The 24,119-nt window shown below is 41.5% G+C and overlaps 1 protein-coding gene across 4 annotated transcripts in view; it reads left to right on the forward strand.

The window, feature by feature from the left end:
* Positions 1-505: 505 nt before the first annotated feature.
* LOC149168193 (phosphoglycolate phosphatase) overlaps positions 506-24,119 on the forward strand; it is a 242,752-nt gene continuing 219,138 nt past the window's right edge. Inside the window, exons 1-2 of one of the 4 annotated variants that reach the window (XM_089428158.1) lie at positions 506-853; positions 1,173-1,222. The gene's annotated coding sequence lies outside the window, so the exon portion shown is untranslated. The remainder of the gene's footprint in view (positions 854-1,172; positions 1,223-24,119) is intronic. The other 3 variants (XM_089428161.1, XM_089428157.1, XM_089428160.1) reach the window with 3 other exon arrangements.

The following is a 24,119-nucleotide window of genomic DNA, read 5'->3' on the forward strand; positions in this document are numbered from 1 at the left end:
GCTAATTTTTTAAGCCAACTTCAATTTAGTATCCTTGCCATTTTAATTTCAACCCTCTAGATATTTCGATTTCAATCCATGCTTACTTAGCGAAGAGATATAGAAAGATGAGACGTGTATTTCTTTTCATATTTGATTTACATAAGTGACATCTTCCAAGACCCTCCTAACTTCTATTTAACATCTTTTTTTTGGTTAACTTGACTCATGAAAGATTTGAATCTTGAATCTCATAATTTACATAATACTTTATAATACAATAATCGCCAATTAAACCATATCCCAAACTTTAACAAAATATATATATATATATATATATTATTTAATATAAAATAATGTTTTATTCAATTACATCATTATAAATTTTGAAAATATCTTAATTACAAGATTAATATTTTATTTACTCGAAGATGAGGATGAAGGTGAAGCTATAATAAAAGTAGGCCATAAGTTTTGATACCTCTCTTCTCTTTTCTTATACTGAAATATTTTTATTATCATATTCTCACACTAAATTTGTATTCACTACTTCGCACCAACGAGAGGACGACGATGAACGCGAGCTTAATCCCTAAATTGGACTCAAGCTAAAGATAGGAGGACACTGCTTAGTTGAGCATAATATGCTACCACTTCACTAACTGCATGTTGTTCACATGGTAACAGCTAAAGTTCGCGGTTACTGATAATATTCTTATTCCCACCAGTGACTGCCGAACCATGCTCGTGGTAAACAGGGACAGAGCCAACAGATATATCTACAGAGAAAACTGACTGGCTTTTATTCGCAGACAGTTGCAGAAGAACTCATTCGAACACTGGATTTTCAATTCTGAGCAGAACGATTCCGAAGGTATGGATTTCATAACATTTTGACATTGGGAAAACCTAATGTAATATGCGTATGCCAAACCTAATTTGCATTTCTGAACGCAGAAAATTGGAGGAATCTAATCTTTTTAGCCGTTTTCTGCATCGATTTTAGATTCAAATGGACACCGCCATTCTGTTTACAACTAGTCTCAAGATAATTCCAACTAAAAATCACACTTACCCTGATACTTAGAAGCATCTCATCATCTACTCGAAGGATTTCCCATGTGGTAACTGTAGTGTTATATATGAGAAATTAAGATTTTCTAAAACCTATTTATATCAATTTCGAGATATAGGTTTCCGAAAGATGTACGCTGATAGGACGCTCAAGCAGCCTGGGAAAGAGGTGCTTTAATTGGGTTGTGTAAAGCTCCCTAAATTAAATCTAGTCATTTTTTTTTGTTGGCAAAAAGAGCCTTTTTTATCAATTTACTTGAAAATGCAATGCCCTTCTGATACAAAATGTGAAATGCAGCAATACGAAAACAAAGGTATGAATCCAAAAAGACTTGACTATAATCTATTTATAGATACATCCATTTATTGACAAACGCAGTATTAGAGTTCTACTGAGGAACTCCTGACCTCAACAGCAACTAACTTCCCTATTTTAACTCATTAACCTACAGCTAATCGTTCCTAATAATACTTATACATAAGCTATCTGCACTCCAATGCGGTAGCCCTAAATCATAGCCTATTGCATTTATGTATTAGAGAGTTATTCTCCAACATCCCTACTTAAAGCTACAATGTCAATGATAAACCGACTGACAACCAAAACATAAATCGAAATCTTCATCTTTATCAGCTTTTTCTCCATCAAGATGTCTTATCCCTCTGTAAAGGTATAATTCCCGAGTTCCCATTCTTCTAAATTCCCAAGTTCCTATTCTTCTAAATCCCAAGTTCCCGAATCTGATATTCTTGAATCCCCATATCCCAGTATGCCCGAATTATTGTACACCAATTTTATATTGGGCTAAAGCTTCTCAGATTCCTCCTCCGTCCTGGAAGATTCATCCTCTTCACATTAAGAAATCATATCCTCTGTTCTACATCGTATTCATTCTGCGTTTCATATGCTATGTCGTTATATCAAAATACCAGATGACCAAAATAAAACTTATATGTATGTAGCCTCCTTTTTTTGGCTATTTCTTTTTATTTGCTGCAGCAGTAAAACAATCTTTCATACAACGTCTCTCTTCAACCACCCATTCTGCAATATGTATTTGACGAACATGAGAATTACACCATTGGCCCTTTTATAACCACCTTCGAACTGCCAACCTTCACAGTCAAAGTATGAGCGAGTCGCTAATGATTCCATTGTGGATGTGATGGCAATCTTTTTAAAATGCAACCCTCAGCTTCAGACTCCACGGCTGTGTCTTATCTTTTTCTCTTCAGCGTCCTTTCCTAATTCACATTTTCAGTAATCTACCAATAAAGGTTCTTCCATTTTCTGTATACTTTTTGCACACATAAACTAACAACGATAACACACACCTATGCTACTTTGATTCTGAGCAGCTAGGGCAAATCGGGCAAATGTTCTTCCCATGCTTTTTTATGATAGTCGTGGGCTGCTGCTATTCTCTTGTGGGATTTCTTTTTGCTACCCGGCCTCTTCTCCTCGGACTTCCAGATTGGGGCTTCTATGCGGCTTCTTATATTCTCTACACCAGAATGGCATATACACAGTATCTTCACACCTTGTCCTGAGACATATGCACACAAAATACTCCACTATAATCTGTTCATAGATACATCCATTTACATACATTTATGTACAAACACAGTAGTAGAGTTCTACCGAAAGACTCCAACAGCAACTAACTTCCCTTTTTTAACTCATCAACCTACAGCTAATCATTCCTAACAGGACTTATACATGAGCTGCCTATACTCTAGTAGAGGATCCCTAAATAATAGCCTATTACATTTATATACTGGAGCGTTATTCTCCAATACCTTCCTGTAGCAGTAAGGCAGCTGCAAAATAACATCTTCCAGCTCCTTTTAAGTTGAGCTGTTGCAGATAGACCTGAGATAATTATAAAATTTGGGCCTTCCTTTAATGTGCTAACAAAAACGACACTGGAAGTACTCTCCTTTTCAAAACCATCACATAAAAGTCAGCCCAAAACAGTGATTAAAACAACGGTCAAACTTGGTCAAAGTTTGCACTTCAAGCCTGCGGTCAGCTGAGTCAACATGCCCAAAAAGCCTCGGTTTCTGTGCCAATTAATGCGGCCCTCCAAAACAGAAATTCTGGCATAAAAAACATAGTCAAAGGAGGTCAAAACAGCCCTGGTCAATGCTGGTCAAACCCTGCAACAGATCTTGTCCTCTTTCAGCCACACGTGTGAGAGAAGAAGAGCTGCCCAATAAGCTGTACAAAGTCAAACCAATTAGATGAGGAGAGAGAAGAAAAAGATGAGTTGATGAGGTGCCAAATGAAGTTGGAGGTCTTTCTTATTTATACAAGTCGTTGGGGGTTAAGACTCTAAGAGACATGTCCATTGGGTTTCATGAACCTACATGATGATGTGGCAGACCTTGACAATTTGCACATGTGTGGGCTTCACTTCAAAAACACATTTCTCCTTGTCTGATTTGGGCGATCTTTAGGTTGATTTTGGTCTTCTCGAAAAGATGAATTCAATGCAATAAATATCTCCATCAAATGAGTTGTCCAAAGTAGAATTTGGCCTTAGTTGCCATCTTTAACACTCCCTCTCAACTAGGGAGAATTCCACCTACCAATATTAGACCATCGATCATGTACCATCTCTACCAATATCAGAGTTACGTTTCTTGATCAGCACATTTCACAAGGGTTTGAGATTGAGCAGCCAATCGGTGGATGTGGTAAGGCCGTCAGGCCATATCTTATGCAGGTAGGCCTTCAGTGAGACCGCAGGCCCCTGCAATCAACGTGGCCCTCAAGAGACCGACTTGCTATCAAGCGCATAGGCTACGCCAGAATCTGAAGGTTGACTAAGCACCATTTGGAGGAGGAGCGAGTCTCAGTCACTCAGTCGCCGCCGTCAAGGAGCAAGTGTCATTTGTAGACAGTCAACCGAAGCGTGAAGGGCCGATCTGTTTTTAAGGTAGACTAGGCATAGTTTAGGGCGCATGCTGGGCAGCCATAGCAGTCCAACACCAGAATTGAAGGTCGACTGGTCTTTCCTTGTGCGCACCACCTAGATGCTCATCGTACACAAACCGACAACATTCTTGGGCACAACAGTTGATTTGGTTACTTACCATAGTAGACAGAGGCAACGGATAGCAAGCAGACAGCGACAGGCAGAGTTCCTCGAACAGGCAGCAGATAGCAACAACAGAGCAGCAGTGAGGAGCAGGGCAGATTACTGAAACGGAACAGGTAGCCCGAGGATGCACGTCAAGTGTTTGACGGAATCTGCCCACTAAATTTGATAGTGACTCTAATACCAAGATGGCGGTAGACGGGTTTTCTCTAAATCCTTTGATGAATTTTACTGCTGAGGAATAGACAGAGACAAAAGAATGGGTTCCAAATCCAGGGATTGGATTCGTGCAACAAGACGAATTGTGCCAAGATGACATGTTTAGCCTTGCTGAATTATTAGCTGTTGAAAACCAGCAAGAGCAAGTGGTAGTCAGCTCGGAGTTCGATTTTTGATTCTCAACAGCCTTGGTAAAACAAATGCTGTGGAAAATGGAATTTCTCAAAACTGAAAACAAGCAGCTCCGTTTAAAAATACACACCCTCTTTGCAAGAGTTTCAGAGATGGAGGGGGATAATTTATCCCTTAAGAATATGTTACATGAAACGTAAGTCACAGGACACGTCCCCCAGGGTCCCGTGTCCCGTATTTTACGTATTGGACACGAAAACGGCCCTAATACGTGTCGAATACGATTTTCAACGTGTCTTGAAAAATTGAATACGTATTCTCTGTTTTATGTTGTGTCCTGAATTTAGAAAACGCGTATTTGGTTGGTAGAATACGTTGCCCTAACGTATTTCGACAGGTTGAATATGTACGGGAACCCCTAAACCGGAACCCGTGTTTTATCTGTGCATTTCTTTATTTTTGTCAAACGAATGGTATATTAAAATCGTTATCAGCTGTGAGAAACAGCATGCAATGGCACTCCTCCCTGCCAATTCACAACTTTAAAATTTCTAAAGCATACTCGTGACATCATGAGGCACCTTTTGCTGTAGCAGTTCAAAGCATTCAGAGTAAAGCTAAATTATTACTGAGTCCGAACCTGGCATAGATACTGTCAAACCCTACTTTATTAATCAGGCATGGGTACTTTTCAATCTGACTCTTATAATTAGCGTATGCTATCTGGAAAATTTCTTTTATAACAAGGTGTGAGGTCATGGGAATTGACATGAACCTAGCCTAGGTATTGGGATGCCTTAACTCTTAGAACCTGGCATATAGAGGCTAAAGACTATTTTGTAAACCTGATGTATGTACGTGGGAATTTAGATTCTATGAACTTGGCCTTCGAGGGATAGGAATTTCTACAGCGTGAACCTTGTCGGGGTATCAGTTTGGCTTAGATGTTGAGAAATGTTTAAGCCATAGTTAATTGGAATAACAAGCATGAATATGTCTTCAGTTTGGTGCTCTCTGTAGGAATTTACAGGGTAAGTTCCACAGAAAGAATACCAAAAGGACACCGCTCACAACCAGATCTCAAATCAATACACCAGTATTTTTGACGTGGTTAAAACCCTCAGAGTGCAAGGAGGGAAACAGTCCACGGCCTGTCCCAACGTGGGTACTACAGGCAATTTATTAATCAAAGAATGAAAATTTACATAAGCTTCTCTCATGCACGGATCACCCGAACAATGACCCTCCATGCGCTTTAAATAGAACTCATGGACCAATCGGGTGTCAAGCCACGGATCAAGTGTCGGTAATACCGAGGTGAGAGTGAACCGTCGGATCACTACATATCGTGATCGTCGGATTGTAAGTTACAAAATGTACAACGGTAAAGAAACACACTGGTCCTACAGGAAAACTGAGCTTGTTTTTTCGCTCTACATTCCGTGTTGTAAAGTAGACTTTTGGTGCTAGCAATTATGGGAATCAAAGAAAATTTACAATTAGATTATTATTGTTGTTCAATAATGCCTAGAGCCATCTCTATAGCACTTCATTCCCTAATATACTTTATCTATAGAAAGTTTTATCAACTGACTATTCCTGTGATTTCCGTAAATAACACATAACACACTTCATCTTGAAATAGAAAATCTAACAATCAAAGCAATGTAATTACTATCTTCAACCCTTCAAGTTCAAGACAAATCTATTTTTGTATACCAGAATTTGTCATTAGCTGCCGAAGCAAGAGATTATATAATCTTGTCAATTGATCTCGATTCTCATGTAACCTATTGACAAGGATTGGATCCATAAACTAAATATTGAATTAAAATTTAAAACTGAAAAATTCTAGTAATATCCACTACAGACTCTAACGGATCTATGAGACCACAAATAAAACACATATATGACAGTGATAGATTATTGTGACCTTTGATTCTATTTATTCTATTTATTTTTTTAAAAGTGAACTATCAACTTTGAGAAGTAATTATATTTTAATTTGATTAGATAAGCTGCAACCTGCAATTTAATATGGATAAAAAACTATATTTCGGTATATATATATATATATATATATATATATACCCTGGTTGCCAATTTTAACACTCCCTCTCAACCATGGAGAACTTCATCTGCAATCTGTCTATCGGTCGTTACTATTCATCCATCAAGTGCACTGCCCTGTACAGCCTGACCCTTGCCCTGCTCTGCTCTATTCTGCCTTGTCTTGTTCTGCCCTGCACTGATCTGTACTGTTTTGCTCTGTTCTGCTCTGCTCTTGCATTGTTCTGTTCTGCTCTGCTTTTGTCCGAATTATGAAGAAGAAGAAATGATCGAGGATGTATCATACTGACTCAAAGTCAGTCTCAGAGTATGTACCACTGGTCCCAGACTAGTCTCAGCCGACCCGAAGTCAGCTTCATAGTAAGTACCACTCCTACCACTGGTCCCAAACCAGTATCGCAGTCTCAGAGAGTGTACCACTGGTCCCAGACCAGTCTCAACCGACCCGAAGTCAGTGTCATAGTATGTAACACTCTCACTGGTCCCAGACCAGTACTGCACTGACACGAAGTCAGTCTCGGAGTATGTACCACTGGTCCCAGACCAGTCTCAACTGACCCGAAGTCAGCGTCATAGTATGGTACAACTCCTACCACTGGTCCCAGACTAGTATCGCAGTCTCAGAGAGTGTACCACTGGTCCCAGACCAGTCTCAACCGACCCGAAGTTAGCGTCATAGTATGTAACACTCTTACTGGTCCCAGACCAATACTGCACTGACACGAAGTCAGTCTCGGAGTATGTACCACTGGTCCCAGACCAGTCTCAACTGACCCGAAGTCAGTGTCCTAGTATGGTACAACTCCTACCACTGGTCCTAGACTAGTATCGCAGTCTCAGAGAGTGTACCACTGGTCCCAGACCAGTTTCAACCGACCCGAAGTCAGCGTCATAGTATGTACCACTCTCACTGGTCCCAGACCAGTACTGCATTGACACGAAGTCAGTCTCGGAGTATGTACCACTGGTCCCAGACCAGTCTCAACCGACCCGAAGTCAGCGTCATAGTATGGTACAACTCCTACCACTGGTCCTAGACCAGTATCATTGATCCCAGATCAATGGAGGTCATCCTAGCGTAGGGAGTACGGTAGATACAACAATGCGTCCATCGGTACTACTATGGTCCCTAACTTCATTTCCCTGCTCATTGATCAGATGAGAGGTACTTCCCGTGAGTCCCAGACTGCATGGGTAGGATGCCTCGACAGGAGAACTAATCAATCCTGTCCTCACAGGAGAACACATCAATCCTGCTACAATCGCCGTGGAGAACACATCAATCCAGGCTGCCATGGAGAACACATCAATCCAGGCCTCACAGGAGAACTAATCATCCTGCTACACAGGAGAGTGAATCATCCTATTCAACAAGAGAGCGAATCATCTTGTCCCACAAGAGAGCGAATCATCTTGTTCCAGTGTGCACCACCAGGGGAGGGTAAGTCACCCTGTGGTCATATGTTGCTCCGGTAGGAACCGCAAGCCCTTAGAGCTCCCAGAGCTCAATGTATGCAACATGCAGGACCCTTGTACAAGGGTTTCTTGCCGACTCCAAGTCGTTTGGGAAAATCACAGATTAGATCTTTCCTCGGGGCTTTGACAAGGTGTATCAACCTGTACATCATCTTAATGTGATGGAGCTTCCTTGCTCATTGGCTTACCATATCCCAGATGATGTCTATCTGCTGGAGCAATTGACGAATACGGGATTCCTCAATAATCGAATCCCACCTCTGGTTGTTACAGAGAATCACAGTGGTATCCAATGTAAATCCAAACAACTCACTGAAGATATTTTGCAACCGGACTGCCTCACACGAGGTTATGCTAGCAACAATATATCTTGCTTCGGCGGTGCTCAAAGCCACCGACTTCTGCTTCCTGCTCATCCAGGATATCGAAGCAGATCCCAAGGTGAAACAGTACCCGAAAGTGCTCTTACAGTCCACCACATTGCCTGCCCAATCAACATCAGTATATCCAAGTAGTTTCACATCTCCGGCAGTGTATCTTAATCCATGAGAGATTGTGTCCTGAAGACATCTCAAAAGATTCCTGGCATCAATCCAGTGAGGCTCAACCAAATATGAGCTCACAATGCTAACTGCAAAACACATGTTCGGACGAAGGTTCACCAAGAACATCAATGCGAATGAGTTTTTGAAACTCAGAGGCATTTCCCAAGTCTGGTCCGACATCACTACCATATAACTTCTAAAAGTGAAGATCCTCGAGGTAGTCACAGGCTTGCAGTCCATCATACCGAATCTTTCCAATATATTTACCGCATGTTTTCCTTGAGATAGGAAAATTTCCCTTGGCTTCTGCCACACTTCAAGTCCATGGTCCTTCATTTCAAATTCAGAAGCCATCTCCCTCTTACTTTTGTGAATGAGAGGGTTTTCACCTGTTAGAAAGAGGTCATCCACATACAACACTAGTATGAGAGGCTTGTCATCTTCAACCTTAAAGTAAAGGTTAGGATCGGCTTCACTCCTAGTGAATCCTAGCTTCATCAAGTAGCTATCGATCCTCTCATACCATGCTCGGGGTTCTTGCTTCAGCCCATAGAGAGCTTTCTTCAACCTGCATACATGAGATTTTCGATCATAAATCTCAAATCCTTCGGGTTGCTCCACGTAGACCTCTTCTTTGATCGAGCCGTGCAAGAACGCAGTCTTGACATCCATCTGATGTAGGTTCCATCCTTGTGAAGCGGCAAGGGCTATGATCGAGCGAATGGTCGTATTTCTGGCAACAAGTGCAAATATCATAGTCTATACCTCCCTTCTGGGATAAACCACGAGCAACAAAATGAACCTTATACTTTTCCATACTTCCATTTGCTGCATGCTTTATCTTGTAAAGCCATTTTGAAGTAACAATTGTCTTGTCCAGGGTCTGGGAACTACTTCCCAAACATCATTCTCCATAATAGACTCATATTCTATGGTCATAGCATTCTTCCATAGTTAATGCTTGATGACATCTGAGAATGATGAAGGTTCATTTTGTATGATCGTGCTCATGATGGTCAGGTATCCCTGATACCTGTTAAGTTTCTTACTTTGATGGAAGGTTCCTCAGGGTGCAGCATGTCCTTCAGCATCATCAAGTATCCCCCTAAGCCATGAAGGCCTCTTCCTAGAAGAGGAAGGCTCATGTGGATGAGGATCAATCGGATCCATTGGTTCTTCTACATCAGGAATTGATTCATCATCCTTTTCTTTCGGTTCCCTGGTGTCGGCTTCTTGAGAGCTACTCAAAGTCAACAGATTGTCCACCTTGCTGAGAGCCATATCTTTGTCAAAGGTGACATCATGACTAATCACGACTTCCCTTTGACTGGTGGTGAACATTTCTTCAGGAGTTTAGGAACCCAATGCTTGATGAGGGCATCGATTTTGTACATATACGACGGTGATTGTAGTTTCAGCCCATAGAAACTTTGGAAGTCTTTGATCATGTAGCATGGCCCGGACAGCTTCCATCATCGTGTGGTTCTTCCTTCCCACCACACCATTCTGCTCAAGAGTATGTGGTTTAGTAGTCTCCCTCTTAATGCCAACCTCAGGTATGCCTGAGTAAACCAATTGTAATATATCGGAGGTCTTGCTTTGGCTTGAGGGGAATGGTCCCCTTTTGAGCTTTTCTTTGGCACATCTCGGACATACACCTTCTTTCTCTACTTGGAATTCGGGCATCCTTGTTACCATCTGTCTTACATCGGGTAGAGCTTTGTAATGAAGGTGGGCAAACCTCCGATGCCAAAGTTCAGACTAAAGAGTTGTGTCACAAGACATGACACCTAGCGGACTTCCATCGACCTGATATAATGAATCAACACTAAACCCAAGAGTAAAAGCATCTTTAACATTATTTTTCCATATACATACCTTGCCATTGCTGAAGGTTACCTTGTAGCCTCTGTCTTCCATTGCCAAGACACTAGGTTCCTTTTGAGGTCAGGTGCATTTAATACATCCTAGAATTTCTAGCCTTCTTGAATGCTTGTCCTCTTCCTTGATTCCCAGCTCTCCTCTTACCTTTGTTGTTGAATTTGTCATTCCTTTGATTACGATCAGAGGTATTTCTAGTTGCACCACTGCATATTGTACCATGTTGCTCTAATCATGATTATCATCATGCTGCCCATGTCCATGATTTTATCCATCATAATGCTGCTCAAACTAGTGTGCATCATCATCATGCTGTCCTATATGTCCATGATCTCATGTTGCCCTTTATGTCCATGATCTCATTCATCATGATGCTCATGATCTCATACATAGTGACTTGCTTTATCGCAAATGTAACATCGTCATTTTCTTCTAGCCTTAGGTCCAGACTTTCCTTTTGATTTAGTCTCAGAATTATTTCTTTTCTTAGCATGAGAAGAAAAGGCAACAGGAGGACCTTTAGGCATGGGCATTTCTTGCACTTCTTCCCTTGTTTCTTCTTGAATGCATCTAGCCATTAATTCCTTGAAACCAGGAATTACATTATAGTTCAAAAGAGTAATCCTGAACACGTACCATTCAGATGGTAATCCAGTCTATCGTAGATTTCCTTAGAGGTGTCCAGTTCAGAGATGTAGGCCACCAAGTGCTTATCGATAGAGTCCCGGATGATCTTTTATTGTTTTGACTTCTCCATTTTTCCATTTGTTCCAGGCAACAGCGGATGCATTTGATGGAGGCTCAACAATATTGCCTCTCACATGATCCAACACTGCTTGATTCTCAAGGGTTAGATCGATAGACATCTTCCATCCGTGATAGTCAGCTTTCTCACGGAGCTTGTCTTCAGCAGGAAAGAGTGTTGAGGACCCCATAGTTCTTTTAGGATAGCATTGCCAATCTTCTCTTCGATGATTGCTCTTTCTCTTGCTCGGGCTTTGTCTTCACCTCAGCTTTGATACCATGTTAAGTTATGGTATGTTCTATGCTTATAACAATTTACTTCTTTTCCTTATTATATTCCAAAGATTAGCAATCTACATAAAGTAAAGTGCAGATAGAACATTAAACGATCGACAGAAAACAAGCCAAGGCAAGAGACACAAGATGTGGCGGCTAGCCAGGGACAAACCCCACAATGTGTGGGGAAACCCTTTGATCAAATCTTCTTTTATCTTCAATAATTCAGCAGAGAGAAATAGTACAATAAATCTGATTCATATCAGCAGTAGCAAACCCTAGATCAATAGCATCAGCATTAGCGGCGTCATTATCAAACTAGGGCAGACGATATCTTGCAAACCGTTCGTCGGATTGACTTCATTCCACCACCAAAAGTTGCGGCTTTCAGAGGAGGTTCAGATGAACCTACAGTGCAATTCCAAAGAGGAGATCTTCTAGGCCATGCAAGTCAATCTTTACTTCTGCAGTTGCAGCTTCAAATTCAGCAGTTTCCGGCTTCAAACTAGGGCAGTCGATATCTTGCAAATCGTTCGTCAGATTGACTTCATTCCACCACCAAAAGTTGCGTCCTTCAGAGGAGGTTCAGATGAACCTACAACGCAGTTCCAAAGAGGAGATATTCTAGGCCACGCAATTCAATCTTTACTTCTGCAATTGCAGCTTCAAATTCAACAGCTTCCGGCTTCACGTGTGTGAGAGAGACCCATTTCAGTGCAGTAGAGAAGAGACTCATTTCTACGCAGTAGAGAGAGAGAGAGATGTGATGAGATGAATGAGTCCAAATGAGGAAAAGTCCTCTTATATTTATACACAACGTTGGTGGGTGAATATATGCGACTGTTGGGCTTCTGAGCCTACATGAGTTGTAGGTCAGCTTGATAATAATTCCATAATCAAAATAAATTCATATCTCCATGAATACTTATCGGAATCGGATGATCTTTATATCAATCCTACACCTCTCGACGAGAGGAATCTAATAAAAATATTATCAGCCATGAATAAGATGACCCACATGAAGTTTTGCCCTGGTTGCCAATTTTAACACAACTCAAATCCCAATAACTACAGAACGATCATGGTGGGTCACATGTTCTCGAAGTTGTATGCTACTGTTCTACATAGGAAGCTCTCCAGTGACCTTGAGCAGAGACAACTTAGAGCTAGGGGTAGGCAGGTTTTCGACCAGATCATTAGACCATTGACCACATCTTCATCCTTCGCACCGTGATTGAGGAGGCACGACATTGCTCTTCGAAAGTCTATTGTTGTTTTGTAGATTTTCGAAAAGCTTTTGACTCTATTTCGAGGGAGGCCTTGCTCCAGAGACTTAGAGATATTGGCATGTCTCCAACCCTGTTGACCGCTATTATGCGCCTATATGAGTCCATTCTTGGTCGTCTTCACGCAGCCCATGGGATGTCTGATTTCATTTGAAGCACTATTGGGGTTAAACAAGGTTGTCCACTGTCCCTTACCCTGTTTGGGATCTATATTGATGAGTTGGAAGCATTTCTACACGAGCATATCCATGACACTGATGGCTGCCTTCTTCACTAGGTTCTGATATCTATTCTACTCTTTGCTGACAATGTGGTCCTCCTCTTCTCATCCCTAGAAGGATTACAGAGGCAGCTGGATGCCTTAGCTCTGTTTTGTGACCATCGACAGTTGATGGTCAACCTAGGTAAAACCAAGGTTATGATCTTCAATGGGGTGAAGAAAACCTCATACCTTCACTTTCTATTAAGAGGGGAGGAGATTGAGATCACCAACACGTATACTTACTTGGGGGTGCAATTCTCAGGTCCTCGCTTCAGTTTGCGACCAACGCTTCAGCCTTGGATCAACAAAGGATATGGATCCTTAGCCCTTCTCGAGAGACAGTGCTTTCGACATCACTTCCAGGACATCTCGTCCAAGATGAGCCTCATGGACACCTTGATTCGTCCCACTGTTCTATATGGCTTGGAGATTTGGGGCCCGTCTTTACTTGAGTCAGACTGGGCTTTAGCTGAGAGAGTCCAAATTCTTCTTCTCCACCGCATCGTTAGGTGCAAACTGGCAGTGCCGCAACACATCATCCTTGCCGAGTTTGGAGCTCAGCCCTTTCGGCTTGAGACGGTCTTCAGATTGATTTCATTCTTGCATCGTGTCCAAGGCTTGGCAGACTCGATAAAGAGTAGGGATAGTTATCCTTACTTGGCATATTGCTCTTCTAAGACTATTGCCTGTTCTACTCCCTCAGGCCGAGCTAGATGTTGCTTTAGAGGAGTTTCAAACCTCTTAGAGTTAGTGGGAATTCAGTTGGATCGTCTCCCTCCTTTCCGATATTCCTTAGATGCTCCTGGTCACCTTTTACCTACTAGACAGGAGCTAAACAAGATCATCAGGGAGGACATCTACAGGCAGTTTGTCCAGGTCACCTGGGTCAATCCTCCAGGAGGGTTGCACCCAAAGATGGCCTTCTACGCTAAGCACTTCTTGGAGTTGAGAGACTGGCTCATTGTTAGACCCCAGTATACGTTTCACCACTGGATGCATGCTCTTCGCATTCCTCTAGGCTAGTTCAAAGTAGGTTCTCATAGACTTCGGGTAGAGACAGACCACCAAGTGGATAGACTAGACAGACTATGCCAGGTATGTCATTTACAGGAAGTGGAGATCGAGGTGCACTTCATCCTTGGATATCCTGTCTACTAAGACATCAGAGGAAGGTCATTGCTTGTTCAGAGATTCTCGGACCCTCGTCGACTTTTTCAGGTACCCCGATCAGAGATGTTTGGCCCTATATATGTAGGAGGCTCTTAGGTTCCAAGCGCATATTCTCCAGCCTTCCATCAGACCAGACCCCACACAGAGGATCACGACATTTTTTAGGGTACTACCTTCAAACAGGGGCACCAAGAGATCGATTGATACCAGTACGTATCCAGACTCCAGATCAGTGAGGATCCGTGGGACCTCACCCTGCCACACGAGATCTCAACAACAGTTCCGTCTCAGATCCGTTCCTGGGAGACAGACTAGGTCCTCCAGCATTCAACAGTGTGTGAACCCCCCCAGGATACGATTTAGTGGACAATCTGCACTTGCCATCGACTCTTCATTGGGCCAACAGACTTTGTTGAGTTTCTTCAGTGTTATTCATTCAACCTCAGATGTTAGGACAGATGGGTCTGTTCCTCAAACCTATTAGCTCTTGGATCTTCTCCGCTAGGGCTAGATGTTGATTTACTTCATGCATTGAATCTTTGATTTATTTCATGCATTGTATCTTTTATAAGAGACTGTTTCGTTCTCTCGCTTTGTATATACATCAGTGTACTCAACAGTCCCTTTGACCTACTTTGTGGTCATTAGTTGGACATAAATATAATTATCTTATCTTATCTTATTTGCTGAATCCTGATATAGATAATGAAGAAGAATTGATCGAGAGTGAGTCACAAGACCTTGCCGCTCTCCACTGGCAAAAGTCAGTGCACATAATCAGGGGTAGAACCCCAATCAGACTTGATCCCAGATCAAGTTGTTGAACACCATGCATCCTAGACGTAGGGAGTACAGTAATACACGATGTGTCCATATGTAGTGCTATGGTTCCTATCCTCTTTCCCAACTCATTGGCCAGATGAGAGGTACTTCCCGTGAGTCCCAAACTACATGGGTAGGATGTATGCTGGGGCATCTGCAAGAGAAGGTGAACCACTCATCTTGCTCATATACCATAGGAGAAGGTGAACCACTCATCCTATGCATATATCATCAATCATAGGGGAAGGTGAACCACTCACCCTACACACATGTCAACCATCATGGGGTATCACAGGGGAAGGTGAACCACTCACCCTGTACACAACGCACCTATAGGGGAAGGTGAACCACTCACCCTATGGTCGCTCATAGCTCCAAGAAGTACCCCAAGCCCCCAAGAGCTCCCAGAGCTCAATGTCCAACTCAAGTGGGACCCTCATGGGAGGGTCCTTCCACGACTCCAAGTCTCTCTCGGAAGGCTAAGAATTTGACCTTCCCCAAGGGCTTCGTGAGGATGTCTACAACCTATTCATCAGTCTTGATGTGTTGGAGCCTTATTGCTCCCCGTTGTACCATATCCCAGATAAAGTGGTACTTGATATCAATGTGCTTGGAGTGGTTGTGGAACACAGGATTCTATGAAAGGCGAATCCCACTCTGGTTGTTGCAATAAACAACAGTGGTATCCAACATGTGCTCAAACAACTCACTGAAGAGCTTCCTCAGCCGTATAGCTTCTCAACAGGCCATACTAGCTGCGATATATTAGGCTTCGACGGTGCTTAGAGCAACTGATTTCTACTTCCTGCTCATCCAAGAAATCGAATCTGATCCCAATGAGAAGCAACATCCCGACGTGCTCTTTCTATCCACCACACTGCTAGCCCAGTCAACATCAAAATATCCATGTAGCCTTGAATTCTCAGCAGTGTATCTCAGCCATAGTTGATTGTGCCACGAAGATATCTCAAGAGATTCTTAGCAGCGATCCAATGTATGTGATGAGGCTAAACCATAAATCAACCCAAAGTATTTACAACGAAGCATATATTCAGACGGGAATTTACCAAGAACATCAGAGGCCCCACAAGTTGTCGATACTTGGGAGGGTTTGCCAATTCGGGCCCAACAACACTTTTTCACATAGCTTCTTGAAGGTAGAGTTCCATTGAAGTAGACACAAACTTGTAATCGACCATCCCACATCTCTCTAGAAGCTTCACAATGTATTTTCCTTGAGAAAGGAAAATCTCGCCTGGCTTTTGCTAGACCTCCAAGTCTAGGAAGTAGTGCATTAGTCCTAGGTCCTTCATCTTGAACTCGAAAGTTAACTCCCTCTTGCATTGATAAATGAGAGGGTTCACACCGGTCAGAAAGAGATCATCAACATAAAGGACCAAAATGAGAGGCTTTTCAACCTTGAAGTATAGGTTTGGATTAGCATAGCTCCTCGTAAATCCTAACTTCATAAGATAACTGTCAATTCTCTCATACCAAGCCCTAGGGGCTTGCTTCAACCCATAGAGGGCTTTCTTCAACCTGCATACATGTGTCCTTCGATCTTGTACTTCGAACCCCTGAGGTTGTTCCAAGTAGACTTCCTCCTTAAGCGAGCCATGCAAGAAAGCAGTCTTGACATCCATTTGATGTAGGCTCCATCCTTGGTTGGCAGCGAGAGCAATAATAGATCGGATAGTGGTATATTGAGCAACTGGTGCAAATATCTCGTCATAGTCCACTCCTTCCTTTTGAGAGAAGCCTCGAGCAACAAACCTGGCCTTATATTTTTTAGCACTTCCATCAGCTCCATGTTTAATTTTGTAAAGCCATTTTGAGGTGACCACAGACTTGTCCTTGGGTCTAGGCACCACGTCCCAGACATCATTCTTCATGATAGATTCATATTCCTCATTCATCGCATCCTTCCATACTTGGTGTTTTATAGCTTCTTCAAACGTGCATGGTTAAGCTTGAACGATAGTACTCATAGCAACCAAGTACCCTTGTTATCTGTTCAACTTCTTACTTTCACGAAATCTCCCTCTTGGAGCAATATGTTTTTTAGCATCTTCGAGAGTATCTTTGAGCCATAGTGGACGTTTTTTTGAGGTAGAGGAATCACCAGGAGGTGGATCAATAAGATCCATCGGGCCATCAACATCGAGCATAGGCTCATTTGTCGGAGGTTCATCCTGTTTTTCTGTAGCATCATCATCGTCCTTGCTTGGGATAGGGAGATATCTGACTTTCCCAAAGGCAGTGTCTTCATCAAAGGTGACATTGTGACTTACTTCCACATCTCTTTAACCAAGCACATAGATTCTATATGCCTTTGAATTTTCACTATAGTCGACAAATATTCCTTTCTTCCCAGAAGCTTCCAACTTATTCCTTTTCTCTTTAGGCACATGAAAATACACAGGACAACCAAATATTCTAAAATGAGAAACATTAAGTTTCTTACCAGTGAAGACTTCCTCGGGTGTCTTGAAATCCAAGGCTTGATGTGGGCTCCTATTTTGAACATATACAACAATGTTGGTAGCTTCTCCCCATAAGAACTTTGGTAGGCCTTGATCATGGAGCATGGCATGGGTGGCTTCCATGATTGTTCGATTCTTCCTTTCAGCAATGCCATTCTGCTCAAGAGTGTATGGGACAATTGTCTCCCTCTTAATGCCAACCTCTCTGCAAAAGTCATTGAATTCATTTGATTCATATTCGGTTCCATTGTCGGTCCTCAATATCTTGATCTTCTTCCTTGTTTGATTTTCCACCAATGCTTTGAAAGAACAAAACCATTTGAACACTTCATCCTTCCTCTTCAAGAAATAGATCCATGTTTTGCGAGAGTAGTCATCCACAAAGATTGCATAATATGAGTATCCTCCCAATGATGTTACGGGTAACATACCAAACAGGTCAGAATGGACCAATTGAAGAATATTGGTTGTGTTGCTCTCACTAGAAGGGAATGGTCCCTTTGTATGTTTCCCAACTTAACAACGCTGACAAATACCTTCTTGGTTCATGTTAAACTCGGGCATACCTGTGACCATCTTCCTTACCCTAGGTAAGGCTTTGTAATGGAGGTGGGCAAATCTCCGGTGCCATAATTCACATTGTAGAGAAGTATTACTCGCCAATGCTCCCAAAGGACTTCCTCCAACTTGATAGAGATCATGAACCCTAAATCCAAGAGTAAATGCATATTTAGGGGTTCTTTGCCAAATACATACCTTTCCATCGGTGAATGCTACCTTGAAACCTTCATCTTTCATCACAGAAATAGATACCAAGTTCTTCTTCAAATCGGACACATACAATATTTCTTGTAGATGAATTGTTTGACCTTGATTCAAGTGAAGAGTGACATTACCTATCCCTTTCACGGGGTATGTGGCATTATCTCCAAGTATGATCTTTAGATTAATCTTCTTTTAAACCAAATTGAGAAGGCCTCCTTATATCCAATGAAGTGCATTAAGGCTCCACTATCAATCAACCAATGATCCAAAGCAGTGTTGATAATATCGGTATCGGGAAAATATCGGCGAGGGTCCGGAAAATATCTTATCGGAAATATCGGCGAAAATATCGGCAAATATCGGCAAGCATAAAAAATGCATAATATATTCATTTTTTTCAGATTTCTAAACATATAAAGCAATAAAAACATGAACTAAACACATTGGCACATAAATATGAAGAAGGCATTGATATATATGATGTCAAATAGAAATGATACATCAAACTTCAAAGGCGATACCAAATCCTGTTGATCCCTGATAGTGATAAATTGATAATTGTCCAATCAAGGACTCAAACAAAATAACATCACATATCCTGCTGATCCCTGATAGTGATAATTGTCCAATCAAGGACTCAAACAAAACAACATCACATATATAAAACTTTAAAAGTATTTCATCATCATGAGTTATAAACTTATATGTAGCAAAAGTTGCAAAACAAATAAAACTAGCAGCTATCTATCTGAGACCATTGGCCTCTCCCTAGCAGCTTTCTTTCTGTCTTGTTCAGCAATTGCTTCACGAGCTTTTTGTATAACCTCTGCACTAGAAACCATACAAGGCATCACATCTGCATCATATGCAGAGAGTTTAGCCAGATGGTATTTCAATCGTGTAATCCCTCCTGACATCTTGGTCCCACACAAGTTGCATGATATATATGCCTGATTTGCCCCACCAACAGCCTCCCCATACTCCCAAAATGGGTCCAAGGCTTTTGGCATATTTGACATTTGTAGTGAACTAATTCAAACCTAGGGCACAAAAAAAACAAAAAATTGGCATTAAATGAGTATAACTATACAGTGCCCAACAAACACTCAAGAAACTATTTTAATTTTTAAAGCAACATCTTCATGTTCAGAATTTAAACAACAAAAGCAAGCATAAAAAATGCATAATATATTCATTTTTTTCAGATTTTTAAACATATAAAGCAATAACAACATGAAATAAACACATTGGCACATAAATATGAAGAAAACACTGATATATATGATGTCAAATAGAAATGATATATCAAAGGCGATACCAAATCGTGCTAATCCCTGATAATTGTCCATTCAAGGACTCAAATGTGGAGAACCAATACAAAATAACATCACATATAATAATAAAAGTATCTCATCATCATGAGTTACATGTAGCATAACAAATAAAACTAGCAGCTATCTATCTACTGCCCTCTCCCCCTTTTACGGGAAAACATGATGGGCTGTTTGCCAGGCCTGCCCCTAGTAGTAGAAGGCCCTGACACTGCCTCTGCACCTAATGTCAAATAATGAGTGATAGGCATGGAGCTATGCTCTCCTATATCTATAGCAGATGGTGTTGATGCTGATGCTCCCGCAGTGTCCTCCTCCTCCTGCTCCTCCTCTAAGTGCTGCTGCTCCTCTGACTCCGAGTCCTCCTCTTGCTGCCCCTGCTCTAATGGATCATCTGCCACTGGCTCTAACCATGAAGGTGACTCCTCCAATATGGGCTCCTGAGACTCCACCCTCCACGGAGACAATACATCAATATTGTCTAAGGAAATGGCATCTGGATCCACTGGTGATTCTATTTGCCTCACTCGAAGTCGGATGTTGTAATGCACATACACCAAATCGTTGAGGCGTGCGAACTCCAACCTGTAAGAGTGTCAAAAAAAGTAATGAGTCTTGACTCTTGACTCTTGACACTTGAAGGTCATAAATTAAAAATTAAAAATTACAATAAGTGTAATTGCTCAACTGAAGGCTTGAGTTCAAAGTTATACCTATTGCGCTTTTTGGCGTGTATTTTCTCAAATACACTCCAATTGCGCTCACACCCTGAAGAGCTACATGTTTGACTCAAGATTCGTATAGCCAATTTTTGCAAATTTGGTACCCTTGCACCATAGCTTCGCCACCAAAGATCTACAACAAAATAATGAAATAAAAAATTCAAAAAATTAAAAGTTAAAACATAATTAAATTCAAATTTCTAATTTCTAATGAGTGATGACTTGTCACTTACGTGGCATGAAGAGGGCCCTTTCCTTAATGGCATCATCAAAGCCAAATAGGCCAACAAAATCCTGATAACTCTGTACCTCGCGCTTGATTTTGCTACGAAGCTTAGAATCAGGTACCATCCTCTGAATACAGGAATGGAGCCCTTCCATCACCTCGCCATCACCTCGCCATCAAAACCAAAGTTGCATTTGTATGCAAATGCAGGGTTGAGGAAGAGTGCTGCTGCATGAATGGGTCGATGAAGCATCCCTGTCCACCGACTATCGATCACATCCCATAACATCATCAGCCTATTAAGGCCAGCAGAACCCTTGTCTGCATAATAGGAACGAATGGCCTCCTTGGCCCTATCCATGCCCTCATACAAATAAGGCATTGCAGGCTTCTCTCCATCCACCAATCTAAGAACCTTTACTATAGGTTCGCTAACTGCACATGCTTCTTGTACTCTATGCCAAAATGTCTCAGAGTACATTTTTTCAATGGCTCTCCCATCAGGTCTCCTGCTGTATCTACAAGCACGCCAATCATCAGACACAAACATTTGCTTCAACTCGAACTGACATCGAAGCAAAGACTGAAGAGTAATAAAGGTTGTGGCAAAACGTGTGATGGCAGGACGCCGCAACTCCTTGTTTCTAGTGAACCTCCTCATAAGGCTAAGAACAAAAGCATGGTTATAAATAAACTTGGGGATGCTCCTAGCCATATCAACTGCCTCCTTGATGAAGGAGAGTTTTCCCATATCCTCAAGCAACAAATCAAGACAATGCGCTGCACATGGAGTCCAGAACAATGTGGGATGCCTCTCCATAAGCATTCTGCCGGCAGACACATAATTAGCTGCATTGTCTGTTACGACTTGCACCACATTCTGCACACCAATCTCCTGAATGAACCCATCTAACAACTCACATATCGTTGCTGCATCTTTGATATGTTCTGATGCATCCAACGATTTAATAAACATGGTACCTTTAGGACAATGTACCAAGAAATTTAGAAGGGTCCTACCCTTCCTATCTGTCCAACCATCAGACATCACTGTGCATCCAGTGACTTCCCATGTCTGTTTCAACTCCGCCAATCTAGAGTTGATGTCCTGTTTTTCTGCTTGAAGAATTGGCCCCCGCAACTCCTCATATGTGGCACTTTTGTACCCTGGGCCCACAACAGCAATAGCATCACACATTGATTGCCAAAATGGATTGGTTTTTGTGATGCTGAGAGGTAAGTCACTCCAAAAAATATACCTCCCCATGACTCTATCTGCTTCTTGCTTCTCCTTTTTTTTATAAAGCGATTTTATGCCAGGTTGTGCTCCAGCTCCTGTTCGTGGAACAGAAAATGATGACCTCGCATTCACACTAGCAGTAGCGCTAGCATGTGATGGTGTGCCAGTTGTGGAGCCCCTCCCACTAGGGCCAGTAGGGCCACTACCCTGAACATCAAAATCAGGAGAAGATATCCCAAAAGATCTACCTGCACGTTCAGCTTTGTTTCTTTCCGCCTCTTCCTTCTTTCTGTCCTTTTCTTCAATTGCCTCAAGAGCTTTTCGTATAAGCTCCGGACTAGAAACTTGACAAATGCCAACATCATGTCCAGTGAGTCTAGCAAGATGGTATTTCAGTCGTGTAACCCCACCTGTCATCTTGTCCCCACACAATTTGCATGAAAGATATGCACGATTTGTCCCACCATCAGGGATCCCATACTCCCAAAATGGGTCCAAGTTTTTTGGCATATTTGTATTTTGTAGTGGGCTAACTCAAAAGGAAACCTACAGCACCAAAAAAAATTTGGAATTAGTAACTTAATAACTTAATAAGTAATACGAATTTACGAAATTCCATGGGTGCAGGTCTCAATATCAAATCCTCATTCTTCAAAGACAAATGGACTAAACTTTAACAAAGTTCTACAAGAAAAATCCAAAGGTCTTGAAAGAAAATTAAATTTTTAATAGCCTAGCTTTTAAAAGTGTAAGAGCAATAACAATCACAAGCAAGGATAAACATCATGCACCCTGCAGCAGAGTAATAAATGCTGTATATCCTAACCTATACAACATCTATTACTTTGATGTTGGTTACTTGTTGACCCTCAAAAGCAAAGGGATTAACTAAGGAGATAACACCTGGAAACATGATATGATAGTAAGGCAGCAGGCTATTGACATTGGACAAAGGACATAGACATCTGAATTTGATATTAGTACTAGTTTTAACTTTTGATTGACAAAGGAGATAAACACCTAGAAGCATCATATATTAGTACTTAGATTGAGGTTATAACTTATAAGGAAGGTGATTGACAAAGGAGAGAGACACTTGGAGGTGATATTAGACTTTAGTACTAGTTTGAGGTCACAAGCAAGGGGATTGACAAAAGTCAAACACCTGGAAGCTATCCCGATTCCCTGGTATCAGATTGAGGGAAGATAAGGCAATTCTTAAGCACAAGCAATAAGCTCTATGCAGATTTTCTGCTCAGAACCTTCATTTGACAGGCTGGGCATATGGATAATGGGACCATACACATTTGCAAGGTTCTGGGAAGGTATTCTATATGTGGCTTATTGCTTGCCCCAAAAAACACCATGCAGCCGTGTAATGATATGATATATCTGTTTAGAAATAGGCAGAACCATGTAAAGGTTCCAAGCTCCATGCATAGTTGTGCCCATTACGGCATTACCGATGAGTGATTGCAAGATGAGCGTTGCATTTTTCAACAATAATGTTGGGCATTAATACATTAACATTGGTGCTGGAAAAACATGTAACGCTGCCACCCTCACAATATCAATGCTGCCACCCTCACAATATCAATGCTACAATCTGCAATACCAAGTCATCACAAGGGACTCCATATTAACGTTGGAGCATATGTTCAAGCAGGAGCATATATTTTAAGGTTGGGAAATTTGTATATATTAAATGTTGGAGCATCATTGTTGATTATAACGGTGGGGCATTCACATAGTATAATGTTGGAGTATTTGTGTATGAGAGAGAAACATTACCAACGCTGGAGCATTACCAATACTGGAGCATTCGGTATGAGAGAGCCGCATTGATAATATATATTACCAACATTGATACCATTATCAATTATGAAGCAATAATAATATCGCATTACTTTAATATTTCAGTCAGAAATTCTGCAAGGAGGACGGGCTAATCTGATAGCATCCACTGAACATTAAGATAGCATACCTGTAAACCCTCCTTCGCAGCGTCTCCAGCTCTCACGAAAACGAAATGACGTGAACGGTGAAACAAAAAACCAAAAACCAAATTTATACAGCCCGCCGGCGATATTTACTATCGTCGCGCGATATTTTAGAAAATATCGCCGAAATCTCGCAAATCTCGCGCGAAATTCAAAACAGGCAAATATCGCGATTTTTTCGGGGCGATATTTCGGCTCGCCGAAAATATCGCGATATTTGCGAATATCGCCGATATTTCGGCGATATTATCAACACTGATCCAAAGTATCTAGAGGAGAGGCAATAGATAGAGCAGAAATAAGATAAAATTC

This window comes from Pinus tabuliformis, chromosome 4_2 (genome assembly GCF_031772625.1).
Source record: "Pinus tabuliformis cultivar Carrire ecotype Pingquan chromosome 4_2, CPIR1, whole genome shotgun sequence".
NCBI classification, from domain to species: domain Eukaryota; kingdom Viridiplantae; phylum Streptophyta; class Pinopsida; order Pinales; family Pinaceae; genus Pinus; species Pinus tabuliformis.